Raw genomic sequence first — 22232 nt, forward strand, 5'->3', positions numbered from 1 at the left:
CACCTGTTAAATCTGAAACTAGGACACAGCTTATTGTTAGAGAGGAAGGACACTCTCTCTAAACAGGGAGCTGCATCTGACAGTATTGGACTTCTCCAAGGGAAGAATACTTTGCCTATGCTTTGTAATTGCTTTTATCCTTTAGATCATTAGTCTAGCATAGGGTAAGAGCTATGACTTATGTGAGTCTGATTCAACAATTCAATTCCTCTTATTACCACTCTTCAGTTTTTTTTTTTAAAATCATGAATAGATGTTGAACTTTACACTTCTTCTACCTGTATTGAGGTGAATGTATGATTTTTCTCATTTAATTTGCAAATTAAATGAATTATATTAATTGATTTTTAAAATTGTCAACTGCATCTTGCATTCCTGGGATAAAATTAACTTGGTCATGATTTATTTCCTTTTTCGTAAATTGCTGGACTTGAGTTGCTAGTATCTTTTTTTTTAATCTTTTCTTAAAAAATATTTATTTATTTATTTACTTACTTACTTACTTACTTACTTGGCTGCGCCGGGTCTTAGTTGCGGCATGCAGGGTCTTCGTTGCCGCGTGTGAGATCTTCATTGCGGCATGCGAACCCTTAGTTGTGGCATGTGGGATCTAGTTCCCTGACCAGGGATGAAACCTGGGACCCCAGCATTAGGAGCGTGGAGTCTTAGCCACTGGACCACCAGGGAAGTCCCTTGACTTGCTAATATCTTGTTTAGGATTTTTGCATTCATATTTATGATTGAGATGGATCTTTAATTTTTATTCTTGTCCTATCCTCAGTTTTGGTTTCATGGTAATGTCAACTTCATAAAATGCCTCGGAGAATGTTCCCACTTTTTCTCTTCTCTGGAAGAACTTATGTAGGATGGTAATTACTTCGTCTCTGCACAGTCCACCTCTTTAGATACCAACATCTACACTCATTCTTCTTCCCAAACATCAAATATGCTCATCTCCTCCCTGACAGACCACCTAAAGTCCCATCCAGTTACTGCATCTCACTGAAAGTCTCTGTGTGATGTGCAGTCTTCTCTATCAAGTCCAGATGCAGAAAACATGATCTGCCTGTCATTCAACACTCCCAATATACAATGATAGAGAAGAAACAGGAAACCTGCAATTAAAAAAAAAAACAACTATCGTTCAAAAAGAAGAGATTGTGAACCCCCAGAAGTCATGGCAATTGTCCAAGGCATTTATTGAAAGCTCTGGGGCAGGAATAGTGAGAATTCCCTGCACAGTCAATATTGTAAATTCTTGATGAGCTCATCAGCCAGCCAGCACCTGGATCTCTTCTCTGGAAGGATCTTCTTAGTCCATTGTTTTCTGTGTCCACATCTGAGGTGGGCATTGGAGAAAATGTCCTTCTTGGCAGCTGCCCAGCTTTTATTTTTGAAGTCTCTCGGCTTCAAACCCACCCTCAAAGCTCTGCTTCGTGATGCCAGAGCTGAGACTCCTGGAAAACACAGTTCTTTTTTGCCAGCTGCCAATAGCGGATCCCAGAGGGAGACTGCAGTTCTGGAACAGGGTGAAGGTGTACCCTTCTTCCTGTCTACTTCTTATTCCCTCCAGCATCACCTCAGCAATGATTTTTCACTCTGGCAGCTGCAGTTTGTTCCAGTAGTGGCGGTTGATTTGGGTTTGTACTTTTCTAACATTCAAGAATCTATTTCAGGGCTTCCCTGGTGGCACAGTGGTTGAGAATCTGTCTGCCAATGCAGGGCACACGGGTTCGAGCCCTGGTCTGGGAGGATCCCACATGCCGCGGAGCAACTAGGCCCGTGAGCCACAACTACTGAGCCTGCGCGTCTGGAGCCTGTGCCCCGCAACAAGTGAGGCCCCGATAGTGAAAGGCCCGTGCACCGCAATGAAGAGTGGGTCCCGGCTTGCCGCAACTAGAGAAAGCCCTCGCACGAAATGAAGACCCAACACAGCCAAAAATAAATAAATAAATAAATAATCCTTCCCTCTAAAAAAAAAAACTTAAAAAAAAAAAAGAATCTATTTCATTGTGCCCCTCTCAGATACCAGTGACTGCAAGTAGCTCCTCTTCTCAGAGGTCTGGGTTCCAGCCAGGGTTGCCAGACTTCACAATGAAAAACACCGAACACCAGAGAAATTTGAATTTCTGATAAACTACGAATAATTTTTAGTATATGTATGTCCCCTGTGATATTTGGGACATATTTACATATAAAATAATTCATTGTTTATTTGAAATTCAGATTTAACTGGTGTTCGGTGTTTTTCTTTGCAAAATCTGGCCACCCTAGTTCCAGCTTCTAAATTGAAATGATTCCACACTCTTCCCTGTGATGCCACAGCGGTATGGGTGGTAACTGCTCCTTTTTTTTTTTTTTAATTTATTTATCTATTTTATTTCTTTTTGGCTACGTTGGGTCTTCGTTGCTGCGCGCGGGCTGGGCTCTCTCTAGTTGCGCCGAGCGGGGGCTACTCTTCGTTGCGGTGTGCAGGTTTCTCATTGCAGTGGCTTCTCTTGTTGCAGAGCACAGGTTCTAGGTGGGCGGGCTTCAGTAGTTGTGGTGCACAGGCTCAGTAGTTGTGGCTCGCAGGCTCTAGAGCACACGCTCAGTAGTTGTGGCGCACGGGCTTAGTTGCTCCGCTGCATGTGGGATCTTCCCGGACCAGGGCTCGAACCCATGTCTCCTGCATTGGAAGGCTGATTCTTAACCACTGCACCACCAGGGAAGCCCCGGTAACTGCTTCTTGAAGTTACTCTTTTTATGATACTTTAGTTTCTTTTTGCCTTTTTGGTTCTCTAACATCTGCTTAACAATTATTTATATTAAATGCTCTCTTTTAAAATAACTGATATGTTTTCTGTCTCCAGATTGGATCCTAACTGATAGACCAGCACAGCCCACTTCCTGGTGATGTAGATTCCAGGACCCAGGAATGGCCTCAAATACAATCCCTCAAAAACTTAGTAGCTTCTAGTCTCTTTGCTTCTGGTAAGTTTGCTTCCATATGTAAACAAACAACTACAGCCCAAACTCTCCTCTAGAGTTGTTGGCTCTTTATTGCTGACCTCTGAGCTCTGCCCATCAACCCCTCTCTTAACTTAATGGCCACTGTCATAGAAACAATAGATGAGCTCATTCGTGAGGGCTGGCAGGTGAAAGATGCTTTAAAAAGGCCTTTAAGCCACAGTCTTATCTCCTTCTGAGGTAACCACTTTGCTGGCACCACCAATGGCCTGTCCAATTTGAGATACAGAAGCAGATGGCTTTTTCAGCTGTGCAAGGGACCAAATTATGGGGTTCTAGTCAATTTAGATTTCAGGCTTTAGGCAGAGTTCCTTCCTTAGTAAAGCTATGCTCCAATCATCTCTTCTTGCAAACTGTCTGGCTCTACTGAGTTCCTCTTTTCATCAAAGAAACACACCAACAATCTGAATTTTCCTACCACTGCCCCTAAACCTACTGCCTCAGTTGGTTTATGATCTGCTCTCCAAGATAAGACAGGCAACATTGGGAATAAATATTTCACTTCTGTCACTTTATTTTTTTAAATTTTATTGAAGTATAGTTGATTTACAATGTCGTGTTAATTTCTTCTGTACAGCAAAATGACTCAGTTATACATATATATATTTCACTTCTGTATTAAAAAGTTCACCTTGGGAATTCCCTGTGACAGTCCAGTGGTTAGGACTCCACACTTTCAGTGCTGACAGCCCAGGTTCAATCCCTGATGGGGAAACTAAGATCCCACAAACGCACGACACGGCCAAAAAAAAAAAAAAATCACGTTTTCCAGCCTGCAAAAATCTGTTTCTTCACTGCCCCAGACCCTACCTCCTCCCTGATTCCACCTTCTCTAGGTTCTGTTTCCTGCAAGAACAGATATGAAATTCTGATTAAAGTAGGAATTGTTATGTAATAGAGATCTGAAAAATCTATAACTTAAATTCTGGATTTAATTTTTCTAATGAAAAGAGAAGTCCAGAGGTAGGCAGCCAGGGCTGTGTAGTTCCATAAAATCATCAGGGACTCAGGTTCCTTCTGTTCTCCTGTCTGTCATCTAGCACACAGCTTTCATATTTAAGATTCCCTCAGAGGCCATAGGATAACTGCTGGAGCTCCAGTCATTAAAGCCAACCTCCAGGAAGGAAGAAGGGGAATGTAAAAGAGCAAAAGATATATACTAACTGAACTAGCCCATCTTGTAAAGGAGTTTTCCTGGAAGCCCTACCCAATAGTTCCTACTTAGATTTTGTTAGCCAGAATGTAGTCACATGCCCACTCCTGTCTCCAGGAGAGGCTGGAGAATATAATTTCTTAGCTGGGAATATTGCTATCTCAGGATGGTGTTAGTAAGAAAGAAAGTGGGAAATGAATATTGGTAAGTACATCTCAGCTGGTGGGATCAGCATTGACAGGGGATACTAGAGTGTAGCCCACAAGCTACAAGCATCCCACATGCTGTGGGCATCAGTAAGTATGTTTAAAGAAAGCATGGACAACCCACAAAAATCTGTTTTGATTCTATATACCAGCAATGAGCAATCTGAAAGGAAATCAAGAAAACAATTCCATTTACGATAGCGTCCAAAAGAATAAAATACCTAGGAATAAATGTAATCAAGAAGATGAAAAACTTGTACCCTGAAAACTAGAAAATATTGCTGAAATTAAAGAAGACCTAGTATAGCAGAAAGTAACACAACATTGTAAATCAACTCTACTCCAATAAAAAATTTTTAAAAATCATATTGTGGCTGTATTTTTTAAAAAAAGAAGACCTAAATAAACCAAAAGACATTCCATGTTTACAGATTAGAAGATTTAATATTATTATGATAACAATACTCCCCACAGCAGTCTACAGATTCAACACAATCCCTACTAAAATTACAATGGCCTTTTTTACAGAAATAGAAAAGCTGATTCTCAAATTCATGCAGAACTGCAAGGGGCTCTGAATAGTCAAAACAATATCGACAAAGAAAAACAAAGTTGGAGAACACAGACTTTGTGATCTCAAAACTTACTGCAAAGCTACAATAATCAAAACAGTGTGGTACTGGCATAAGGATAGACATATAGACCAATGGAATAGAATTGAGAGTCCAGAGATAAACCCAAACATTTATGACCAATTGACTTTCAGCAAGGGAGCCAAGACCAATAGGAAAACAATAGTCTTTTCAACAAATAGTTGGTAATTGGAACAACTGGACAACCATGTGCAGAAGAATGATGTTGGATCCCTACCTCACTCTGTATACAAACATTAACTAAAGTGGATCAATGACCCAAATATAAGATCTAAAACTACAAAACCCTTAGAAAAAAACATAGGGGTAAATCTTCATGACCTCAAATTTGACAATGGAGTTTTAGATTTGACACCAAAAGCCCAAACAACAAAAGAAAACATAGTTTGCACTTCAAAAAATTTAAAATTTTTGTTTTATTAAGAATGTGAAAGCAGGGAGTTCCCTGGTGGTCCAATGGTTAGGACTCGGCACTTCACTGTCTTGGCCTGGGTTCAATCCCTGGTCAGGGAACTAAGATCCTGCAAGCCTCACAGCAAACATGGCCAAAAAAAAAAAAAAAGAATGTGAAAGCAACCTACAGAATGGGAGAAAATATTTGCAAATTACATATCTGATAAGCTTTCAGAATATATAAAGAACTCTTAACAACTCAACAACGAAAGGACAAACAACCCAATTTTAAAATGGGCAAAGGACTTAAATACATATTTCTTCAAAGAAGATATACACGTATGTCCAGCACACACATGAAAAGATGCTCCACATCATTGGTCATTAAGGAAATGCAAAATCAAAACCACAATGAGATGGGAAGCAGCAGCATAGCACAGGGAGATCAGCTTGGTGATTTGCGATGACCTATGACCTAGAGACGTGGGATAGGGAGGGTGGGAGGGAGGCTAAAGAGGGAGGGGATATGGGGACATGTGTATGCATATGGCTGATTCACTTTGTTGTACAACAGAAACTAACACAGTATTGTGAAGCAATTATACTCCAATAAAGATTTATTATTAAAAAAAAAACCACAATGAGATACCACTTCACATCCACGAATATGTCTTTAATGAAAAAGACAGATAATGTAATAACAAGGATAACAAGTATATGGAGAAATAGAACACTTGTACATTGCTGGTGGGAATGGTATAGCTACTGTACCATTTGAAAAGAGTTTGATGAGTTCCTCAAAAAGTTATAGATAGGATTACTATATGACCCAGAAATTCCACTCTTAGGAATATACCCAGAGAAATGAAAACATATGTCTACAGAGAAACTTGTACACAAATATTTTTAGCAGCATTATTCATAATAGCCAAAAGGTAGAAACAACGCAAACGTCCATCAGCAGATATATGGATAAGTAAAATGTGGTATATACACACAATGGAATATTATTCAGGCGGAAGAAGGAACAAAGTACTAATATATGTTACAAGTTGCATGAACCTCAGAAACATGCCAAGTGAAAGAAGCCAGACACAAAAGGTCTTATTTTGTTTGATTCCCTTTTATATGATATATCCAAAATAGGCAAACACATAGAGACAGAAAGCAGATTAGTAATTACCAGATAATGGGGGGAGGGGAAAATAAGGATATGAGGTGTTTTTCTGGGGGGATGAAAAAGTTGAAACTAGAGAGAGGTGGTAGTTGTACAACACTGTGAAAATAATAAATGCAACTGAATTTTTTTTTTTTTTGCCCATGCCACAGGACTTGCAGGATCTTAGTTCCCCAACCAGGGATTGAACCCAGGCCACGGCAATGAAAGCACCGAGTCCCAACCACTGGACCTCCAGGGAACTCCCTGAAGAGTATATTTTTAAACTGTGAATTCTACGTTATGTGAATTTTACTTCAATTTTGTTTAAAAGCATGGAGAAAACAACTGGTCACAGAGAGTATAAGTTAAGCAAGCAAGTCAGTTAAGTATAGGTCAATTAAGAGAGGTTCTTCGGGCTTCGCTGGTGGCACAGTGGTTAAGAATCCGCCTGCCAATGTAGCAGACACGGGTTCGAGCACTGGTCCGGGAAGATCTCACATGCCACGGAGCAACTAAGCCCGTGCGCCACAACTACTGAGCCCACGAACCGCAACTACTGAAGCCCGCGCGCCTAAAGCCTGTGCTCCGCAGCAAGAGAAGCCACCACAATGAGGAGCCCACGCACCGCAACAAAGACCCAACGCAGCCAAAAATAAATAAATAAATAAATAAAATAAATTATAAAAACAAAAACAATTGTTAAAAAAAAAAAGAGAGGGCTTCCCTGGTGGCGCAGTGGTTGAGAATCTGCCTGCCAATGCAGGGGACACGGGTTCGAGCCCTGGTCTGGGAGGATCCCACATGCCGCGGAGCAACTAGGCCCGTGAGCCACAATCACTGAGCCTGCGCGTCTGGAGCCTGTGCTGCCAACAAGAGAGGCCGCGATAGTGAGAGGCCCGCGCACCGCGATGAAGAGTGGCCCCCGCTTGCTGCAACTGGAGAAAGCCCTCGCACAGAAACGAAGACCCAACACAGCCAAAAATTAATTAATTAATTTAAAAAAAAAAAAAAGAGAGAGATGTTCTTCTAGGGACTTCCCAGGCAGTCCAGCGGTTAAGACTTTGCCTTCCAATGCAGGGGGTGTGGGTTCAATCCCTGGTAGGGGAGCTAAGATCCCATGTGCCTCGGGGCCAAAAAACCCAAACATAAAACAGAAGCAATATTGTAACAAATTCAATAAAAACTTTAAAAATGGTCTGCATCAAAAAAAAAAAATCTTAAAAAAAAAAAAAAGAGGTTCTTCTAATACATTTAATCCAAGTTGTGAGACTGGACTAAATTTCTTAGCAGGAGTGTAGAGGGTTGTCTACTGAGCCACATGGAAGCGTTCTCTCTTCCCTTGCCTGAAGGTTTTCATCCTCCCTTAATTGATAAGACTGAACCCTCATTGCTGGAAAAAACTTAAGTCCCTTCTTGCCCTCTGGCCAGAACCAAAGTCCAAACCTAACACGTCTTATAGGATGAAAAACAGACAAAAAAATAGGGAAGAGGAGGTCCACCAAAAGAAAAAATTGCAGCAATTTGCTATTTTATATAATGAAAAAGCAGGAGACTATTTATGGAGGTGGATTTGGAGGGTACTTAAGGAAAGCCTGAATATAATTTCAGATCAAAATGAGTGTATTGATCTGAGTGTACTTACTGGAGAGTCTGCATTCAATGTGCTCCCTCTGACAGCTTGCAGCTGTTATTCTAGCAATTTGAAGTGTTGGTTTATGCAAACATGGATACAATACTGACCCATCATTAATTTGTATGACAGTAGAAAACTCTTGGCATAAACCAGAGGAAGGAATTCAAAGATCTCAAGAGGCAGGATGATTTATTGAATTTATATATGCATCTTGCTGACCAAGCCAATATTACATTCCTTGAAAAGGCCCCAAATTCACCTCCTTTACCAAAGCTAAAGGACAACTGATGAGGGAAATGCCAAAATCATTAAAAAGCACTCTCCTGACAGTACTCTGGAAGCCAGGAATGGTGGTAGATGGGTCTACAATTGAAATAGACTCTCATCTCAAGGACGATAGGAGGATCCTAGGGTGGTAGAGCCCAGGTGGTGGCAGTTACCCACCAAATACAAAGTGGGAAGGGTTACCAATAAGGAGCAGAGTGGGCATGAAATCAGAGTGGTTTGATCCACAGAAGTCTTTGGCAACAACTAATCATAAACAGCCTACTAAGTTCCCATTTAGTTTTTATAACACTAACAGAAAAAAAAAAAACTTCTGTGTCTAGTGAACAAAGGCCTCTATTGACATAATAGACAAATTTGATCTTTCATCCAATCCCCATACCCTAATTAATTTACAAGTGCACTGACCACTGAGAAAAAAGAAAGTTAAGGATCCTTAAGGAAAGATACAACAAAAATACCATAAGACCATACTGTGACTCTTTCTCCTTGTCCAAAGAACTTATGCTCAGACACTGGCCACACTTATTCCTGGGCACCCACAATGCCTCTGTGCTGCAAAAGAGTGTGGGCTAATGAAAATGTGTGAATCAGTACCCAGTTAGGAAAACAGAGACCACCCTACGTATTTCAAGAAGAGAGGAATTTAATTCAGGGATTGGTCACAAAGATAGTGGAAATGCTAGGAGCTAGGGGTAAAGGGTGGCATTCCCCAGAGCCCAGGAAGTTGCTACCACCCTTGGGCTGATGCCTGCAACCCCACACTGACTACTGACAATGCCAGAGGACCCACTGCTGCCAAAGACAAGGCACCTCCTGAAGCAGAAAGAGTTTCTCCCTTCCTCCCAGCTTCAAACATAACCAAGGGCCTCCCATTGGCAGAACCTAACTGGGACCCAGTTAGCAATGGAGTCTGGGAAATGGAGTTGCAGGCTTCTAGCCCTGGCTGCACAGAGGAGATGACAAAGGTACGGATGAGAGACTAAGTACCAAGAGACAATATGAAGTATAGGGAGTCAGGCCATAAATGGAGTTTTGACCAAAGTCCACTTAGGGATAGATCTAGGTCCCAATCCATGTACTAGTTTTTGTGCTCATTTGTATAATTGGAATAGATATCTTAAACCACTGACAGAATGCTACATTGGCTCCCAGACCACAGGTTAAAAGCTTTTACTACAAGAAAAATGAAGTAGATGTTATTGAAGTTCATCATTCCCACCAATATGTAAATTAAAATAAAAAATCCTGAGAGCATTGCAAAGATTAATGCCACCATTAACAACTGTAAATATGCAGACATGGTGAAATTTGTAACATCATTATCCATTCTTCAGACAGTGGAAAAGACAGATGGTCATGAAGAATAATATGTAAACTTAATCAAACAGTGGCTCTAATTGCAAATGCTGTTCCAGATGTGGATTTGGGGGGGGAGTGTATCAGCACAACCCCCAAAACTTGATCAGAAAAAAAATGTATTTTTTCCATTGTGACAGAGAATATAAGAAGCAATTAGCTTTATAATCTTGCTCCAGAGAAAAGCAAACCCCTCTGCTCCATGCCCTAATTTAGCCTGCAAGAATCTTGATTCTGCCACCGTCTAGATCACACAGCTCAATGTAGGAAACAGAAACCACTCCAGGTATTTCAAGCAGATCTTGCTTGCCAGTAGCCACTCCTGCAGAAAGATGTCTTCTGCCTCACTTCTGTTTTCCTAAATCTCATCTAGAACGTTAGCTGCAAGGGAGTCTGGGAAATGTTTTTAGCTTCACAACGCCTCAAATAGAAGGATGGTGGAATAGAGGTCAAGAGCCAATCCAAGTATCTGTCACTTCATCCCACAGGCAGTCACACTGGAGGCCCCATATGGACAGAACACAAAAAGTAGAAAATAGCAGGTACCAAAGGGTACAAGATGAATCCAGTGAAAATATAGCATCATGACACTTCATTAAAATTCTAGAGTCATATGGCCTGAAACACGTCAGGACATTAGCTCCAAAGCAAAGAACAGGGCTGCTGCACTTTAGACTTCCTTCCTCATAGAAGGAGTCCCAATGCTTGGTGGATCTCTTTGGATTTGGGAGGAAACAATACAGCATGCTTGGTCCACTAGTCCTACCCGTCTGCCAGTTACCCGCTTTGAGTAAAGCATAGACAAAGAGAGGCAAGAGAGGCTTCTCCAGCTGTCCAGGCCTCAGTGCAAGTAGCTCAGCCTTTTGGCCCTGATGACCGAACAGATCCACGGCTCACAGTGCCAGGTAAATTAGAATGCTCTACGGAGCCTATTGCAAACACTGATAGAGGGATCTCTGTAGACAGGCCCTTAGCGTTTAGGGGTAAAGCCATGCTTTATTCATAAGAGAGTATTTTTCTTTTGTGAACTAGCTCCTGGAGTTTTAATGGGCTCTGATAGATTGTACACCTGACCATAGGGCTCCAGATGACCTTGTAATCTGAGCTTCCCAACATGAACTGGATGTTTTCTGACCCCTATGCCTGCAGTTCTCAAGGGGAAATGGTCCATGTAAAACCTGGCCCAAACAGCCCTGAAGAGGCAATAAGCAGGTCGTCCTCACTCCCAGTGTGTCCACTCCTGCAACACTGTTACGACTAGTTAGACCCAGGTGATTGGGAAGGAAAAAATGTAGAACTGCTTTACGCATGGCTCTGTACAATGTGCAGGTACCAGCCAGAAACGGAGACTGCTGTGGCTTGAGCACCGCACTCAAGGTGACCCTGAAGGAGAGCAGAGGAAGGAAATCGTCCTGGTGGCAGAACGTGGAGCGGGGCGTATGGTTTTCCACTTTGTCTCGAAGGAGAGATGGCCTGAAATCAGGATCGACACTGAATCCCAGGAAGTGGCTACTGAAGGGAACAAGATGAGAGGCTTGGGGACAAAAGTTGGGGACAGAGGCACAAGGACAGACCTGCTGGAATAGGCCCAGACCATTATGTTCACAGCTATGGGATGATTGCACCAAGGCTCCCTGTAAAGGCAAAACTATTAGAGCTTGGTTTTCAGCTGGCAGACTCTGAAAGAGCAAGAAATGGTTTTATAGAAATGGTTATGTGGCCACAAAGACTAGTGAAGAAGGAAATCCCTCAGCAGGTAAAACTGTAAGCAGTATATCTCATTGTCCACTTTGCCTAGAAGGAGAGAAGGCCTGAGGTCAGGGTCTGTACCAGGTCATGGCCAGCGACTAATGATGTGAGCAGCTCAGTCATAAAGATTGGAAGTTCATGAGAAAGAGGTTTGCAAAAGATGGAGTTCTAGAATGATCCTAGATCATAAGACAGCAGATATGCCATCTGAATGCTCACCTTGGGCCTCCACTGGGGGGAAGCTTTTAATAACCATCAAATAACATGCTCTGTGGATGTTAACTTGATGGCCTTTTCCCCCAGCTAGTCCAGCTCTTGTTCAAGGGGTTCATGGACAAAGGACCATGATGACAGGGGTGGAGATTAGGCATGGGCTCAAGAACAGGGATATGCCCTTACCAAGGCCAATAGGGCAACCACCAGGACTGATACCCAGTTTGCCCAAAGCAGCTAACAGCCCTGGACTCTTGATTTGGTGTCACACCTTAAGGGAACCAGCCAACTACTTGGGCAGATTGATTATATAGGACCCCCATGATGGAGGCAGGAATTTGTCTCACTAGAAGAGGCACTTATTCTGGATTTGGATTTGTTTTCCTTACCTCATATGCCTCTGCCAGAACCTCCACCTGTGGACTAAGTACACAGCCTTGGTATCCCACACAATATTGTTTCTGACCATGGAACTCACTTCACAAGAAAAGAAATGAGACAGTGAGCTGACATCCATAGGAATCACTGGTCTTACCATGTGCTCCATTCGTCAGCCTTCTAGAATGGCAGAAAGGCATACTGAAGGTCCAGATAAAGTACCAGCTGTTAGACAACATTTTGGGAGATAGAGAGCCATCTGCAAGATGCAGTAATGCTCTGAACTGTTTCTCCTTTAGCCAGACACAGAGTTCAAGAACCAAGGGGCTGGATGTAGGGGTGGCTTCCTCTAACAATGCAATTTTTTTTACTCACTCAAAAATTATCTGCTTCTTGGGGACTTCCCTGGTGACGCAATGGTTAAGACTCCATACTCCCAATGCGGGGGGCCCGGGTTTGATCCCTGGTCAGGGAACTAGATCCCACATGCATGCCGCAGCTAAGAGTTCGCATGCCACAACAACGAAGGCTGCATGCCACAACTAAGGAGCCAGCAAGCCACAACTAAGCAGCCTGCCTGCCGCAACTAAGGAGCCAGTGAGCTGCAACTAAGAATCCCGCCTGCCCCAACTAAGGAGCCCATGTGCTGCAACTAAGGAGCTGGCAAGCTGCAACTAAAGGAGCCCTCGAGCCGCAACTAAGGAGCCCAACTGCTGCAACTTAGGACCCACGTACCACAACTAAGGAGCCAGTGAGCCGCAACTAAGGAGCCCGAGAGCCACAACTAAGGAGCCCACCTACTGCAACTAAGATCCGGCTCACAGAGGACATGGGTTCAAGCCCTGGTCTGGGAAGATCCCACATGCCACAGAGCAACTAAGCCCGTGCACCACAACTACTGAGCCCACGCACCACAACTACTGAGCCCACGCACCACAACTACTGAAGCCCACGCACCTAGAGCCCGTGCTCCACAACAAGAGAAGCTACCGCAATGAGAAGTCCACGCACCGCAATGAAGAGTAGCCCCCACTCGCCGCAACTAGAGAAAGCCCACACGCAGCAACGAAGACCCAACGCAACCAAAAAAAAAAAAAAAAAGGAAAAGAAAAAAGGGGGATCTGGCGCAACCAAATAAATAAACAAACAAATAAAGAAAGAATCTGCTTCTTGACCCCATGACTGCAGGGAGGGGAGGTATGTTAAAAGCTTCTAGTGTCCAAGGGGGGAATGCCTCCACCAAGTGATGCAATTTTCCCACCATACTGGAAGCTGAAACTGCCACTCAACAATTTTGAGCACCTCATGCTGCTGAAAGACAAGCAAAAAAAGAAATCAAGGTATTTTCTGGGGTTCAAAACTTTGGCTATCAAGGAGAAATAAGTTGTTACCACAATGGGTGTAGGAGGCTTAGGGATAGACTCACCTGTATTCCCTAAGGATCATAGTCCTACTACAAATCCTGTGATCAAAGTTACTGCAAGACTACAGCAATTCTGTACAAGAGGATCTGGCTCTTCCATGGAAAAAGAACTTGACCATCTATTGCTGACCGAAGGCAGAAGGAATCTGGAATAGTGAAGAAGGAAAGTCATAAATATAAGATCAGTTTTAGAATAATTCAAGGAGGTGAAGATTACAGCCTCTACTTGAACTTCCTTCCGTGTATATATTTAACATATTTTAAATACATTTTCTTCTCTTTCTTCTCTTTTTTTTGTGGTTTTGTTGTTTGTTTGTTTGTATTTTATTTATTTACTTTTGGCTATGTTGGGTCTTCGTTTCTGTGCGAGGGCTTTCTCTAGTTGCGGCAAGCGGGGGCCACTCTTCATCGCGGTGCGCGGGCCTCTCACTGTTGCGGCCTCTCGTTGCGGACCACAGGCTCCAGATGCGCAGGCTCAGTAGTTGTGGCGCACGGGCCTAGTTGCTTTGCGGCATGTGGGATCTTCCCAGACCAGGGCTCGAACCCATGTCCCCTGCATTGGCAGGCAGATTCTCAACCACTGCACCACCTGGGAAGCCCCTCTTTCTTCTCTCTTTTCCCTACTATTGTCTCTTTGTGGTTGTATATGGAGACTACCTTCACCATTCTGTCATAGATTACAGCTTTTTGAGAAGGGATTCAGAGAAAGCTACAAGGGGAACATCAAGGCATTGGGGTGCCTTTCCTGGGGAGTTAAGGGTATTTTTAATTACAGGAGTGATAGCCGCTTTCTACTCATTGGGAAGCAAGTCTAAGTTTGGGACACAGGGTGTATATGTTTGGCAGCAAATGGGGTACATAGACAGTTAATGTTTGGGCCGTCCACATTGTAGGGAAGGAAAGACTTTCCCTCTACTTCCCAGGTTCCATAGCTGGGCCCATGAAATAAACTGATACCAGGCAGATTAACAGGAGAAAAGGTATACAAATTTATTCCTTTTTAATATTATGTGCATGGGACATCACAGGAAAAAAAAAAGTAAATACCAAAAAAAGTGATGAGATTTGAAAGATTATATACTGCCTTAATAGGAAAAAGGGAGGGAAGAAGTAAGGCACTTAGGGGAGAGAGTAAATGATTTTTTTGGGGAAAGATGAATGGGCCCTTAGGAGAATATATGGTAGATATGACAGTTTATGACAGTTTGTCTGGGTGTGGGGTCAACTTCTAGTCTCCCTATGATAAAAGTTTATCTTTCCTGGTTAACGAAACTCCAGGGGAGGGGATTTATGATAACTGAGTTCCTTTTGGAGGATTTGTCCCCAAGCAGATGAGGGAGGTTCAGAGAAAGCCTCTCCTTGAATTTGCTGTTTTTCAAGTGCCTTCAGTGCAAAATAATCAATATACCAAGGCAACATATTTTGGGCTGACATTTCCTGTACTCCTTCAGCATCCAACCACAGTCTCCCTTTTGGGAAAAACCCTCACTGTCTGTTGTCACAGTAGGAAGGAAATGCTAGTTCTCACCTCCCACTGCTAGGTCCTACAGAAGCAGAGCGGGCTAGCTCTTTCCTCTACCCACTCTCAGATACAGCCATGGAGCAAGCTTATGACGTACAGGTTCCAAGAACAATGCTTGGAAGCAGCTGGAAATATATTACTATTACTGTTATTGTTGTTGTTGTTCTCATTTTCCAACGCAAAAAAAAGAGGCACAGAAAGGTAACGTGGCTTGCTTCCCTGAAGTCAGTCCACAGCGCCACCTTCTGGGAGCCTTGGTGACAGCCACCCTGGGAGCCAAAGTCATCAACTCTTCTGCAGAAATATCCTTTGCTCTTTGGACCACAATAATCTACCTCCTGAATTGCTGTTAAGAGTTACATGAGACAACAGTACCCCTCACAGAAAGGATGCCCCCTTTTGTAAATTATAAAGTGATGCATAGACTTATCAGAGGCTGGAAGGAACAGGGCTCTGCCCAAGATCGTACAACACAGCGTGTTAGGAGTACAACGAGGACCAGGGGTGTACTGAGAAAAGTTTAACAACTGGCTTGGGGGCGGGGGACATGATTTGTCGTGTTTGTAGATTTGATGATGTAAACACTCCCACCTTCATTGATTTTGAACTACCAATGTGACATCATCTAATGCAGAGTTGGGAAGAGATTACAGTAAGTAACACACCATTATATAGTATTTCTTACATATAGATACAAAAAAATGTAAGTTATTTCAAAAGCATAGATGATAGTGAAATGTATAAAAATATGAGTTTGGGGTATTTATTACCTTTTATGTTATTTAATTGTAAGTTTTTATAATTTACATTTTTGTAATGGCTGTGTTCAACAACCAGCTCATAAAATTCCCAAAGTTCTAATAGTCAGCTCTAGAAGGCTGAACTAGAACCATTCTGCTGGCTTTTAGATATTTCCTGTGCTGCTTCCACCAGCAACTTAGGCATTTTCATTTTGCACTGGGTCCTACAATTTATGTAGTTTGCCCTGCTGCCAACTCTATGCTGGAATTTCCACTGCAGAACCAGGGCGGGCTTTGGAAACTTCACCTCCTAGGATCATCCCGGGCCTGGCTGCCTTCTACTGAGGAAGCCCAGCCTCTCCAGAGGAACCAGATGGGCATCCTAGGACCGCTCCTGTCAGCCCGGCTGGAGACTAGACGCCAGCTTCACTTGAATGAGTCCATAGCACCATCTGGTGGCAGCTGGCCGTTAGTGTTCCCTGGGAGCCAAAGCTAGAAGGATCCTGGGAAAAGAATTGTTGGCCAGGAGGGATCCAACAATGCAGGAGAGATGTGGGTCAAAGGAGGGTCTGAGGGTCAGGGACGGGATAAAATGATGCATTCACACTTCACCTTAGAGCTAGAAGAGAACTTGGAGGTTCTAAGGATGGTGAAAAAACAGTGCAAGAGAGAAAAAATGACCAATGCCCATAACCCAGGATTAAAATCTACCTCTGCTGACTCCCAATGTAGTGATGTTTCAACATAACATTTAATTCAACAGATGCTTATAAATCCTCTACCAGTGCCTAGGACAGGGGTAAGGGGCTAAGACAATAATAATTACCACATTAAGGACTTTATGCCATAAGATACGTTGGGTGTTTTACTTTTTTTTTTCTTTTTGGCAGAACTGCGTGGCTTGTGGGAACTTAGTTCCCGGACCAGGGATTGAACCCGGGCCCTACAGCAATGAGAGCATGGAGTCCTAACCACTGGACTGCCAGGGAATTCCCTGTGTTTTACTTATTTTACTTAATTCTCACAACAACCAGGAGTGGTATCCCCATTTTAATGATGAAGACACTAAAGCCAAGGGAAGTTAACTTGCCCAAGGCCACGTTGCTGGGAAGTGGCTGAGCTGGGATTTGAATCCAGATCTGCTTGATGCCATTGAAGGGAGCCAATGGTCAAGGTGCAGGGATGAACAGATGGGGAAGACCAAAGAGATCCAACGAGAGTCCTACTCAGTCCACACACACTGAGGACCTCATGGGCAAGCACTGTGCTAGGCCTGGAGGTGAGGGAATGAGGCAAGGTGAGTAGAGAGAAGGAGAGGATGCAGTCCTTGTCTGTCTGCAGCTTGTGGCTGGGTGGGGAGGCAGGACATGAGACTGGACGAAGTTAAGGCACACGCTATGTGCAGAAACTTGATTTTATCAGAAAGCCTTGGATTCAAATCAGAGTTCTGCCATTTCCCAGCTGTGTGACCTTGGAAAAAGTCATTCACTCCATCTCTCTGAATCTCTCAATCTCTCTAAATCTCAGCTTCTTCCACTACAAACGGAGATCAGAAATAGTTCCTACCACATAGTACTATTGGGAAGATTACACAAGGTACACTGTGTAAAATGATCACCTGATTAATAAATGGCACCATTAGTGCGTGGTCACTAGGTCACATCACCTTCACAGCACAAGTCACTTCCTTATTCAAAAACCTCTGGTGAATCTGCTCTGTCCATGGATTAAGTTTGAATTTTTAGGTCTTCATCCAAGGTTCTCAGGAATCTAGATGTTAATGACCTTTACAGCCTCACCTCCATCTTCTCTTTTCCCTTTTCATTTTAGCCACTCCAGCTTGCTCCCAATTAGACTTGTCTTTGTCCTTACTCTCCTTACATTTATTATTTCACTTGCTCAACAAATATTCTATTCCAGGTACTGTTCTAGGTGCTAGGGGTAGACAGGTAAACAAGATAAATAAAAATCCCTGCCTTCACAGAGGTCATATTTCTAGTTATAGCGGGGCAGACAATTTTTTAAAAAGTAAAAAGTGTAGTACATCAGATGGTGATAAATGGTGTGGAGAAAAAAATTAAGCAGGGGAGAGGAATGGGAATGCTGGGGGTACAAGTTGCAATTTTAAATAATGTGGTCAGGGTGGATAAGAAGATGATATTTGAATCAAGACTTGAAGGAGGTGAATGTTTGAAGCACATGAATGTCTGGGGGAAGAGTATTCTAAGCAGAGGGAAGAGCAAACTCAAAGGCCCTGAGTCAGGAGAGTGCTGGGAATTTTCAAGGAACATCAAAGTGGCCAGTATGGCTGGAGCAGAGGGAATGAGAGGCCTAGTAGGTCAAGGTCAGATCAACTATGTAGGGTCTTAAAGGAAACTGTGAGGCTTTAGTGGCTTTTCCTCTGAGTGAAATAAGAAGACACTGGAGAATTCTGAGCAGAGGAAGATTGTGATCTGATTTACATACATATTTTTTATCGTGGTGAAATAAATACAACATAAAATTTACCACTTTAACTTTTTTTTTTTAATTTATTAAATTTATTTATTTTTGGCTGCTTTGGGTCTTTGTTGCTGCGCACAGGCTTTCTCTAGTTGCAGCGAGCAGGGGCTACTCATTGTTGTGGCACGCGGGCTTCTCATTGCAGTGGCTTCTCTTGATGCGGAGCACAGGCTCTAGGTGTGCGGGCTTCAGTAGCTGTGGCACGCGGGCTCAGTAGTTGTGGCTCGCGGGCTCTAGAGCGCAGGCTCAGTAGTTGTGGCGCACGGGCTTAGTTGCTTTGCGGCATGTGGGATCTTCCCGGACCAGGGCTTGAACCCATGTCCCCTGCATTGGCAGGCAGATTCTTAACCACTGTGCCATCAGGGAAGCCCCACTTAAACTATTTTTAAGTGTACAGTTCAGTGGCATTAAGTACATTCACATTGCTGTGCAGCCATAACCACCATCTAGCTCCAGAAATTTTTCACCTTCCCAAACTCAAACTCTGAATCCATTGAACAGTAACTCCCCATTCCCATCTCCCCACAACCCCTGGTAACCACCATTCTATTATCTGTCTCTATGAATTTGACTATTTTAGACATCTCATATAAGTAGAATATTACAATATTTGTCCTTTTGTGACTGGCTTATTTTACTTGGTATAATGTCTTCATGGTTCTTACATGTTGTAGCATGTGTCAGAATTTCCTTCCTTTTTAAGGCTAAATAATATTCCAACATATGTATATACCACATTTGTTTATCCATTCATCTGTCAACAAACACTTGGGTTGCTTCCACTTCTTGGCTATTGTGAACAATGCAGCTATGAACATGGGTGTACAAATACCTGTTTGAGTTTCTGCTTTCAATTCTTTTGGGTATATACCTGGAAGTGGAATTTCTGGTCATATGGTAGTTCTGTGTTTAATTTTTTGAGGAATCACCATACTGTTTTCCACAGCAGCAGCACCATTTCACATTCCCACTGTCTTATGCTTTTTAAAAGATTACTTTCAGGATGAATTAAGACTAGACTAATGGGGGACTTCCCTGGTGGCACAGTGGTTAAGAATCCGCCTGCCAATGCAGGGGACACAGGTTCGATCCCTGGTCGGGGAAGATCCCACATGCCATGGAGCAACTAAGCCCGTGTGCCACAACTACTGAGCCTGCGTGCTGCAACTACTGAAGCCCGCGTGCCTAGAGGTCATGCTCTGCAACAAGAGAAGCCACCGCAATGAGAAGCCCGCGCACCACAACAAACAGTAGCCCCCGCTCGCCACAACTAGAGAAAGCCCACACACAGCAACAGAGATCTAACACAGCCAAAAATATATAAACAAATAAATTAAAAAAAAAAAAAAGACTACACTAACGAAGGCAAGAGTGGGGACGCAGAGATACCAGTTACCCACGTGAGAGATGATGGTGGCTTGGACCTGCATAGTAGCAGTGGAGGTGGTGAGAAGCGATGGGATTCTGGTTTTGTTTTAAACGTAGCACCAACTAGATTTGCCAAGGAATTAGCTTTGGAGTATGAAAAAAGTGAGGAATCGAATTGTCTCCCAGGTTTTTGGTTTGAGCAACTGGAGGGATAGGGTTGCCATTTACAGCTTTGGGGAAGTTTGCAGGAAGTTGAGGTGGATACATCAGGAATTTGGGGACATGTTAAGTTTAATGTGTCTATTATACAACCAAATAGAGATAATGATCCTGGTGTTCAGAGAAGATGTGTGGGTTGGAGAGAAAATTTGAGAGTTGCCAGTGTATAGATGGCATTTAAAATCATGAGACCTGATGACATCATCTGGGGAATGATTACAGACATCGAAAAGGAGAGGGTCAAGGGCTGAGCCCTAGGACATTCTAGCGACAAGAAGTGGGTGTGAAAAGAAAACAGCAAAGAACACTGAGAAGGAGATGCCAGTGAGGTAGGAGGAAAGTCAGAAGAGCAAGATGTCCTGGAAGCCATGTGAAGAAAGTGTGTGAAGGAGAAGGAAAGTGATCATTAGTGTTAAATAAGATACTGATGGTTCACGTAAGATAAGAACTGCAGGGAATTCCGTATCGGTCCAGTGGTTAAGACTCCAAGTTCTCACTGCCGAGGGTCTGAGTTCAATCCCTGCTTGGGGAACTAAGATCCCCACAAGCTGGGCACTGCAGCCAGAAAGAAAAAAAAAAGAATTGCAAATTGGCCATTGCTCTTGGCACCCTACCAAAAGTGATTCAAAGGACCGTGGGGAGGCAAAAACCTCAGCGAAGTGAGGTCAAGAGAGAATGGAGACAGTGAGTATAGGGAATTCTTTCAGGAGTTTTGCTGTAAAGGGGCGTAGGGAAATAGTGACAGATTAAGAGAGGGTGAGTTTTTGTTTGCTTGCTATTAAGATGCGAGAAATAACAGCATGCATAATGTCCTGTGGTCTTCCCTGGTGACGCAGTGGTTAAGGATCCGCCTGCCGATACAGGGGACATGGGTTCGAGCCCTGGTCTGGGAAGATCCCACATGCCGCGGAGCAACTAAGCCTGTGCGCCACAACTACTGAGCCTGCGCTCTAGAGCCCGCGAGCCACAACTACTGAAGCCCACGCACCTAGAGCCCATGCTCCACAACAAGAGAAGCCACTGCAGTGAGAAGCCTGCGCACCACAATGAAGAGTAGCTCCTGCTCACCGCAACTAGAGAAAGCCCGCGCACAGCAACAAAGACCCAACGCAGCCAAAAATAAATAAATAAATTTATTAAAAAAAAAAAAAGAAAGAATCCTGGAAAGAGGGAAAACAAAATGGCGGGGGGGGGGGAGAATTACTAAAGCTACACCCATAGACAAGGGATGATAGATAACTAATAAGGACCTACTGTAGAGCACAAGAAACGCTTCTCAATACCCTGTAATGACCTATATGGGAAAAGAAACTAAAAAAGACTGGATATGTATGTATGTATAACTGAGTCACTTTGCTGTACAGCAGAAACTAACATAACATTGTAAATCAACTGTACTCCAATAAAAATTTAAAAAAGAGAGAGAGACAATGGGATCTAGGCCAAAGTATGAGGGCGCAGATGCAGGCAGGTAGCAGATGAGGCAGTAAGAGCAGGTGAGGCCTCCTCCGGAAAATCTCTGCCTCTCTCTCTCTCTGTCTCTCTCTCTGTCTCTCTCTCTCTCTCTCTCTCTCACACACACACACACACACACACACACACACACACTCAATCCTCCTCCTCCAGACTGTCTCAGGATTCCTCCAGACCACATCCAGCTCACGTTGTTTTGAGTTGGGTCGCCAAGAGCTGAGGTAACTAAATGTGTCTCTCCCATTTCCTGAGAGCCCCCCCCTAGAGGCTGCATCGAAGTCACCTCTGAATTTTCCTCCACACACCTCCAAACCCCGGCCCAGAGCTCCGCAGACTGCGCTTGCTGAATTAGCCCGAAGAGACCCCAGGCAACTGCTACGTGGCGGGTTTCATAAAGGGAGGCGGTCCTAGCCCTGCGCTCAGGGACGCAGACATTCGAGCTCCAGGCCGGCTCGTTCCCTTCCTCCCCTCTACTCCCAGCAATCCGAGCCCCCAGTCGCAGGGCTGATCTTGACCCAAAGCGGCCACCATATCGGATGTCAGGGGATACCGAGAGAGGTTCGAAGTTGGTGGGGGTGGGGCTAACACTTGGGGTGGGGCCTGAAGACAGTACTGGGTGAGGATTGGACCGAGCGTTCAGGAGCCGAGTTTTAAGTCCGAACTCTGGACCGAGACTGGACCTAGTTTAAGGAGGCGGAGCCTAATGAGGGAACGGGGTGGAGATTGGGCTGAGGGCGGTGTCGGCGCGAGGATTGGGCCGCGCGCTCGGGGGCGGTGCTTGAGGGGGCGGTGCCG

At 43.8% G+C, this 22232-nt stretch overlaps 1 long non-coding RNA gene across 1 annotated transcript in view; it reads left to right on the plus strand.

Moving 5' to 3' along the window:
• Window positions 1-22232, plus strand: part of LOC309637447 — a 188285-nt gene that overhangs the window by 79113 nt on the left and 86940 nt on the right. The gene's annotated exons all lie outside the window — the stretch shown is intronic.

The sequence above is a fragment of the Balaenoptera physalus genome (genome assembly GCF_965194825.1).
Source record: "Balaenoptera physalus genome assembly, chromosome: 1".
Lineage (NCBI taxonomy): Eukaryota > Metazoa > Chordata > Mammalia > Artiodactyla > Balaenopteridae > Balaenoptera > Balaenoptera physalus.